This window comes from Triticum aestivum, chromosome 4A (assembly GCF_018294505.1).
Source record: "Triticum aestivum cultivar Chinese Spring chromosome 4A, IWGSC CS RefSeq v2.1, whole genome shotgun sequence".
Classification (NCBI taxonomy): domain Eukaryota; kingdom Viridiplantae; phylum Streptophyta; class Magnoliopsida; order Poales; family Poaceae; genus Triticum; species Triticum aestivum.
Genome location: NC_057803.1, coordinates 481,049,235 through 481,058,123, shown reverse-complemented (window position 1 = coordinate 481,058,123; position 8,889 = coordinate 481,049,235).

Genomic DNA, 8,889 nt, shown 5'->3' with positions numbered 1-8,889 from the left:
CCGAAGCCATCGCCGCCGCAGCTCCTCGCCGTCGTGGCCAGAGCCACCGCAGCCCGTGCCTACACCGGCCACCGCGCTCAGTAGCCTCCCAGAAGGCCAACGCCTCCGCCCGCAGCCCCTGCCATGCCCTGCAGCCCGATCCTGCTCGCGCCCGAACTCCGGCGGCCGCCCCGAGCTTCGCTCCGGCGAGCTCCGGCGCCCCCGCAGCCCCCCATCAGCTCCCCTGGTTGCGGATGACGACGGGCTACGCCCCGGTGGTCTTCGCGCGACCAAACGCCGCCTGCAGCGCAAGTCCGGCGAGTCGCCGCCGCGCTAATGGTCGCCGCCGGCCAGAACTCCGGCGGGCTGACGTGGTTTTGCCAATTAGGCACTAATCCCCACCTACTGACGCTAACCAGTGGGCCCAGGGATTAGTCAAAGCTAATCAGCTTGGGGTTTGACTCGGGGTTAACCCCAGTGTCACTGACGTGTGGATCCCACACGTCAGGTTTGACCCGAACCAGGCCAGTTGACCGCTGACGTAGTAATGACGTCATGCTGACGCAATAATATGATTTCTGGATTTAAAATAATTCAGAAAATCCAGAAAATGATTTAAACTTCAAAAATTCATAGAAATTCAACCGTAGCTCAGATTAAAATAATTTATATATGAAAAATTATCAGAAAAATGCAACCTTTCCATCTGTACTAGTTTCATGCATGAAAAACCAACTTATACATGCTGAATATGGGAAAACACATTAGGGCATATATAAGAGACTTAATTTAGAAATGCATTTGAACCTTTGGTTCAAATGGACTTCAAACCAAATGTTTACTAGTTGCATTAGCTCAAACAGCATCATATCTACATGCCATGTTCATGCATCATATTGTTGCATATGATTGTGTATTGATTGCCGGCACCGTTCCTTCTCGATAGGTCCTGCTCCGGAGACGTTCCAGAGTACCTGTCTGTGAAGCAGTGCCTCCCTTGTTGAATTACCAGGCAAGCAACCCCCCTTGTTCATTTCGATAAAACCCTACTCTCTCGCTCCTGCTCTCAGTTATTGCATTAGGACAACAACGATTCATCTGCTACTTTGTGCTGCGGTAGTTGAACCCATTCCTCTGCATGACCTGTCATTGCCACAGTAAATAGTTGAAACCCACTAGCATGTGTAGGAGTTGATTGAAGCCACTGATGTGTTCCTACCATGCTATGCCTGCTATTGCTTAGAGTTGTGTCAGGTCTGGTTCATCGGGAATGAATTGGAGTGTTACGATATGTTCCGATGCTGAGAGTGAAGTGTGTGAACACGATTTGGTAAAGGTAGCGGTGAGAGGCCATGTAGAAGTACATGGTGGGTTGTCTCATTGGAACCGTCCTTAAGCACTGAGTTCTATGTATGTTGTCCAATGACTCGATACTACCACACATTGGAATGCTTAAGTGCCCCTCTCGACTTATTAACCAACTTGGTCTCTGTCCAGGAGTCGCAACTAGTTTCTGGTGTTTGTAGGTAGTGCTATTTTTCTACCAAGTGGCACCCGGCAGGGTGGGCTTGGGACAGACTAGGCACACGTGGCACGGTGTACCGAGTGGCACCCGGTTGGTGGGCTCAGGAACCCTGCTCACATCGTTTGGGGCCGTGAGCAACACCCCGGCCGGATCTCCTTGCGGATGGAACCCGAATAGGCGATAAACCTGGATTAGAGTCTTGTGTGGTTAGTCAGGTCGTGGCCGACACCCTCGCCAGGCTTCCGCTTGAAGGTTGCCGAGATACATGACGTGTACATGGCGGTAAGTGGCGAGAGCGTGTGTGAAGAAGTACACCCCTGCAGGGTTAACATGATCTATTCGAATAGCCGGGTCCGCGGTTATGGACTTCTTGGATGCTTACATGGTACATAGACAACTTGAAGTGGATACCCTAAAATGCTCAAGACATGTGTGAGTGCTATGGATGGCCTTCTCGTAGGGAGACGGGGATGAATCCATAGTAGTGTATTGTGTGGTGATTAGTGGACTCGTGTACGTTGTTTCACCTCCAGAGTTTCTGGTAGTCGTAGAACAGGATAGCCATAGAGTCGAAGCTGGCTTGCTGCAACTAAACCCCACATTACCCTCTTGATACAAATGCATGTACGATAGGATCTGATGTAAGTCTTGCTGAGTACCTTTGTACTCATGTTGCTTTATTATGTTTTTGCAGCTGAGACTACGGTCTTACTAGTGTTCTCGTGGACTTCGACTAGTAGCTAGTACCTCAGCTACGATCTTGATCGGATGTTGTAGATAGTCAGGCTCTTCAGCCTTTTCATTTATAGATGTCTGTACCCAGACATGTAATGCTTCCGCTTGTTGCTTGATTGCTCTGACTGTTGGGTCATGTGACCCCTGTTTGTAATAATGCTGTGATGGCTCTTCTGAGCCTTTATCTATATAAGTTGTTGAGTTATACTGTGATGCCATGTTGTACAGCACATACTTGCATGTTATGCGTACGTGTAATGTGTATTGCTATGTGTGGGATCTGACTATCTAGTTGTTTGTCCTTAGTAGTTCTCTCTTACCGGGAAATGTCTCCTAGTGCTTCCACTGAGCCCTGGTAGCTTGCTACTGCTCCGGAACACTTAGGCAGGCCGGCATGTGTCCTTCCTCGATCCTGTGTCTGTCCCTTCGGGGAAATGTCACGCGATGAATACCAGAGTCCTGCTAGCCCGCTACAGCCCGGTTCACCGGAGTCCTGTTAGCCCAGTACTACAGCCTGGATTCACTCGCTGATGACCGACACGTTCGATGCTGGGTCATGGATGCCTGTCCCTGTAAGTTAGTGCCACTTTGGGTTTACGACTAGCCATGTCAGCCCGGGCTCTTTATCATATGGATGCTAGCGACACCATCATATACGTGTGCCAAAATGCGCAAACGGTCTCGGGCAAAGGTAAGGCGACACCCGTGGGGATACCGTGCGTGAGGCCGCAAAGCGATATGAAGTGTTACATGCTAGATCGATGTGGCATCGAGTCGGGGTCCTGACAGCTTTGGTATCAGAGCCTGACTGCTTGTAGGATTACTAAGCCATACTGGTCGAAGTTGAGTCTAGAAATTCTTTAGTTATGTAAGGGAATTGATTGTGGGAAGGAACGTAAGGCTCTTTTTACTCCTTTACCTCATGGCCTTCTGATCTGAGTCCTCCTATCTTCCTCCGGGGTTAAGGAATTAGGCTTCTCTTCCGTCTATCAGGATCACGTGTTACTACTCCGTAGTTCCATAAGACTGGTTGATCAGAGTCATACCCCAGTTTCGAGTACTTCCGGTGTAGTCTGTTTAGTACTATCCCAGAACCTTGAGTGGTGATGTTGAGTTGTTGTACTACCCCATTTTAGTAGGATGTCTCATGCTGAGCATGTTACTGCCGTTATGCTGCCGGAATTTCCCTAGGAGTTCGAGTGATACTAATTCCTTGTCCTACATTCTACAGTCGATAGTTGATGTTGATTTCGTCCTTGGTTTCGTTCTCAGGATGTCATCAGCTAAGCGAGGTTTTGTCGCTCGTAGCCAGAACCACGGAGATGGTAGGGATGAGGATCCTCCTGACCAGCCTTCGTTGACAGAGTTCATGCTAGAGATGGAGAGGAACAAGCGTGAGTCCAACCGCTTGTTGGCACGTATCGAGGAGAACACCGCACATCAGTTCAAAGGGTCTGCTACCATTCATGACTTCATCCGCTTGCACCCACCCACCTTTCATCATTCCATTGAGCCACTCGATGCAGATGACTGGCTCCGTAGCATCACCCATAAGCTGCGTTCCGCGAACGTAGCTGAAGATGACAAGGTCACTTATGCCACATATCACCTGGAAGGTCCTGCTAGTCTTTGGTGGCAGAACTATGAGGCTATGCTTCCAGCTGGCCAGATTCCTACCTGGAAGGATTTCACTGAGTCTTTTCGCGAGCATCACATTCCCCAGGCCCTCCTTGATCGCAAGAGAGAAGAGTTCTGTAGTTTCACCCAGAGTAAGATGGCTGTTGATGCTTATAGCAGAGAGTTCGAGAATCTTGCCCGTTATGCCATAGAAGAAGTGTCCACGGATGCTAAGAAGCAGGCTAGGTTCCGGAAGGGTCTCAACCCCAAGTTGCGTCGTGATCTTCACCTGCATCATTGCGATACATTCCAAGCTCTGGTGAACAAAGCCATCAATGCAGAGACAGCTCAACTCACTTACGAGGAGTCTCGTAAGCACACCCATGATTTGGGATCTTCCTCCGGTTCTAGTTCCCAGAAACGCCGGATTTGGGTTCCAAACTCCGCTCTTCCTTTCGGTTATACACCGAGGTCATCTCATGTGGTGCCTTCCCCAGCTCAGTCATATGTTCCACCCAGGCCTACTGGTAGACCGCTTGTTAGTGCGGGTCCACGTCCAACCTCAGGGACTTGCTTCACATGCGGGAAGCCAGGACACTATGCACGTGACTGCTCTCAGACTAGTTATGCTCCATCCAAGGCCGAGAATACTGTTGGCTGTATTAAGCCATCACGCAAGATGATCAGTGTCAAGTCAGTTCCCACTGAACGTGGACGTGTGCATCACGTCTCAGCCAAAGACGTTCATGATGATCCGGATGTCGTTCTTGGTACACTCCTTGTCAATTGTCACCCAACATCAGTTCTATTCGATACTGGAGCATCTCACTCCTTCATTTCTGAAAGCTATGCTAACTTGCACAACATGTCATTTTGTGATATGCCAACTCCGCTAGTCATCCAAACTCCTGGATCCAAATGGCAAACCTTTAGTGTAAGTCATGGTAACGAAATCCTTGTTGACAGACTTGTATTCCTTGCATCACTTGTAGCCCTCAAGTCTTCGGATATTAACATCATCTTGGGTATGGACTGGATGACAGCTCATCATGCCAAGATTGATTGTTACACAAGATCTGTTCAACTTACACACCCATCTGGCAAGATAGTCACCGTCTCCACTAGAGTTGCAAAGCGTCATCTCTATTCTCTTAATGCCAGCCCTCTTCCAGACCTTGAAGATATCCCGGTAGTCCGCGACTTTCCGGATGTCTTTCCAGAGGAACTGCCAGGTGTTCCACCTGACAGAGATGTAGAGTTCGTCATAGATCTTATTCCAGGAACAGCTCCAATCTCCCGGAGACCTTACAAGATGGCACCCCTAGAACTAGCCGAGCTTAAGAAACAACTCGATGAGTCCTTGCAAAAGGGTTTCATCTGTCCTAGTTCTTCTCCTTGGGCTTGCCCCGTCCTCTTTGTCAAGAAGAAAGACGGTACGGACCGGATGGTCGTTGATTATCGTCCCGTTAATTTGGTCACGATAAAGAACAAGTATCCGCTCCCCAGGATCAACGACCTGTATGATCAGCTCGCTGGATCCTCAGTCTTTTCCAAGATGGATTTGAGGTTGGGCTACCATCAAATCAAAATCAGAAACGGGGACATTCCGAAAACGGCCTTTGTTACTCGTTATGGCCAATACGAGTACACCGTCATGTCCTTCGGTTTAACCAACGCTCCAGCCACCTTTTCTCGGTTAATGAACTCAATCTTCATGGAGTATTTGGATAAATTCGTCGTGGTTTACCTCGATGATATACTCATCTACTCCAAGAACGAGGAAGAACATGCCGAACATCTTAGACTTGTTTTAGAAAAACTCAGAGAACACCGCCTTTATGCCTAGTTCTCCAAGTGTGAATTTTGGTTGCCAGAAGTGACCTACCTAGGCCACGTAATCTCTGGTAAGGGCATTGCTGTCAATCCCGAGAGAGTTCAAGCCGTTCTTGATTGGACTCCACCTGAGACCGTTAAACAAGTTAGGAGTTTCCTTGGTCTAGCCAGCTATTGTCGCCGCTTTGTTGAAAACTTCTCCAAAGTAGCCAAACCCCTCATGGAACCTCTCAAGAAAGATAAAAAGTTCGAGTGGTCCCCACAGTGTGAGTACAGTTTTCAGGAACTGAAAAGACGCCTGACTTCTGCTCCCATACTTGTGCCACCGGATTTCACTAAAGACTTTATTATCTACTGCGACGCCTCACGACAGGGACTAGGTTGCATTCTTATGCAAGATCGTCATGTGATTGCCTATGCATCTCGACAGTTGCATCCACATGAGGAGAATTATCCTACACATGATCTAGAGCTTGCGGCCGTAGTCTATGCACTCAAGACCTGGCGACATTACCTCCTTGGTAAACGTTGCGAGATCTACACCGATCACCAGAGTCTCAAGTATATCTTCACCCAACCGGATCTGAACCTTAGGCAAAGACGTTGGTTGGAGTTGATCACAGATTATGATCTAGGGATTACCTACACCCCAGGCAAAGCCAATGTCATGGCTGATGCTCTAAGCCGTAAATCTTATTGCAACAATCTCATGTTGCAGCAAGGCCAACCACTTCTCCATGAGGAATTCTGTAAGCTTAACCTTCACATTGCTCCTCGCGGATTCCTTTCTACCTTGGTGGCGAAACCTACCCTTGAGGATCAGATCATCTCTGACCAGAAGTTTGATAGGGGGATTACCCGGATCAAGAGAAACATTAAGAAGGGAGTTGGTGGATGTTTCTCTATGGATGATCGTGGTGTTGTTTTCTTTGAGAATCGCTTGGTGGTTCCCAAGAATCAACATCTGCGACAATTGATCCTTAAGGAGGCGCATGAATCTCCTCTCACGATTCATCCCGGTAGTACTAAGATGTATCAGGACCTACGCCAGAGGTTCTGGTGGACTAGGATGAAGAGAGAAATCGCTGAGTTCATTGCTAAATGTGACGTTTGTCGTCACGTTAAGGCAGAACATCAAAGACCTGCTGGCACCCTTCAGCCTTTAGCTATTCCTGAATGGAAATGGGATAAAGTTGGTATGGACTTCATTACCGGCTTTCCCAGGACCAAAAGAGGGAATAACGCTATCTTCGTAGTCGTTGATCATCTTTCCAAAGTGGCTCACTTCCTCCCTATTCGAGAGAGTATCACTGCTAGTCAGCTTGCTGACTTATATATTTCTCGAATAGTGTCACTCCATGGTGTTCCACTAGAGATCAATTCAGACCGTGGCAGTCTTTTCACTTCTCATTTCTGGGAGAGTTTCCAAACTGCCATGGGAACCCATCTTTCCTTCAGTACCGCTTTCCACCCTCAGTCGAGTGGTCAGGTGGAACGGGTCAATCAAATTCTCGTAGACATTCTCAGAGCTTGCGTTATCTCATTCGGTATGGATTGGGAGAAATGTCTTCCTTTCGCCGAGTTTGCTTATAACAATAGCTATCAATCCAGCCTCAAGAAAGCTCCTTTTGAGGTTCTCTATGGACGAAGATGTCGAACACCTTTGAACTGGTCAGAAATCGGTGAAAGACAATTCTTTGGACCGGATATGATCCAGGAGGCAGAAGAGCAAGTTCGCATCATTCGTGAGAATTTGAAAACAGCCCAGTCTCATCAGAAAAGTCAGTACGATCGTCATCATAAGGATATGACTTATGAAATTGGCGACCAAGCTTACCTTCGGGTTACTCCTTTGAAGGGTACCCATCGTTTCGGTATCAAGGGCAAGTTGGCTCCTCGTTACATTGGTCCTTTTCGTATTCTCGCTAAACGAGGAGAGGTTGCCTACCAATTGGAACTACCCCCACATCTTTCTCGAGTTCATGATGTCTTCCACGTCTCTCAACTCAGGCGTTGCTTCTCGGATCCCATCCGCGGAGTGGACCATGAAACGCTTGATCTCCAAGATAACCTCACATACCGAGAGTACCCGGTTCGCATTCTTGATCAAGCAGAGCGTGTTACCCAACGTCAGAACATCAAGTTTCTCAAAGTTCGGTGGTCTCATCATTCCGAGAGAGAGGCTACTTGGGAGCGAGAAGATCGTCTTCGACTAGAGTACCCCGCTTTCTTTCCGTCGACCCCTGAATCTCGAGACGAGATTCTTTCAAGTGGGGGCGAGTTGTCACATCCCTAGTCTGGTATGACCTAGGCTAGTTAGCCATTTGTGCATCATATTTAAATTTCATTTAAATTTGAAATGAGGATTGGTGGAACCCTCAGAATCATTTTTTGAAAATGACCCAAATAAAAATTTCTCCAAAAGGGTCCAAGAAAATGCTCATGATGCCCTCTAAAAATATTGGACAGAGATAAAAATCAAAACAATATTTTTAGGAGCTCATGGATATTTATTTTGGCCATTTGGAATTAATACAATAATTATTTGCTTGGATATATAAATGTTATATATATTTAATATGGTCCAAAAATTATGCCATTTATAAAAGAGCTCTGGAATAATATATCCAGCTCCTGCAAAAACTGGCATAATAAAATAAAATGGTTTAGTATTTTTATTAAACCAAACAAATGTCAGAAAAAATTAGAAAACAGAAATAAAAGGAAGGAGGGGCTTACCTGGGGCTCTCCCCTGCGCAGCCCAGCAGCAGCAGGCCGGCCCAGCCAGGGGGCGGCCCAGCCCGCCAGCTCCTCTGTCGTCTTCTCCCTCTCGCCCAAGCAGGTGCGTGCCCACGCCACAGCCGGCCGCGGCCACGCGCTCGGCCACGCCACCTCCCTCCCTGCCTTCCTGCCTCTCCCCTCCTCGTTTGGATGCCTGGAACGACGCCATGCAGCCGCCCCGGTCCCTTTTCCCCTCCCTCTCGCTCTCCCTCCTCCCTGGTTCTCTCTTCCCCGAGCGCACCCGAGCGCTGCCGCCGCCATCGCTCGCCGTTGCCGTGGCCACCGGCCTCCCCTCGCCTCCCCGACACACTTCCGAGCTCCGCCACAACCCCATCCACCTCCTCACCGAGCCACGAGGTCCCGGACGCGCTGCAACGCCGCCACCATCGCCGATTCCGTCGCCGGCCACCGAAGATCGC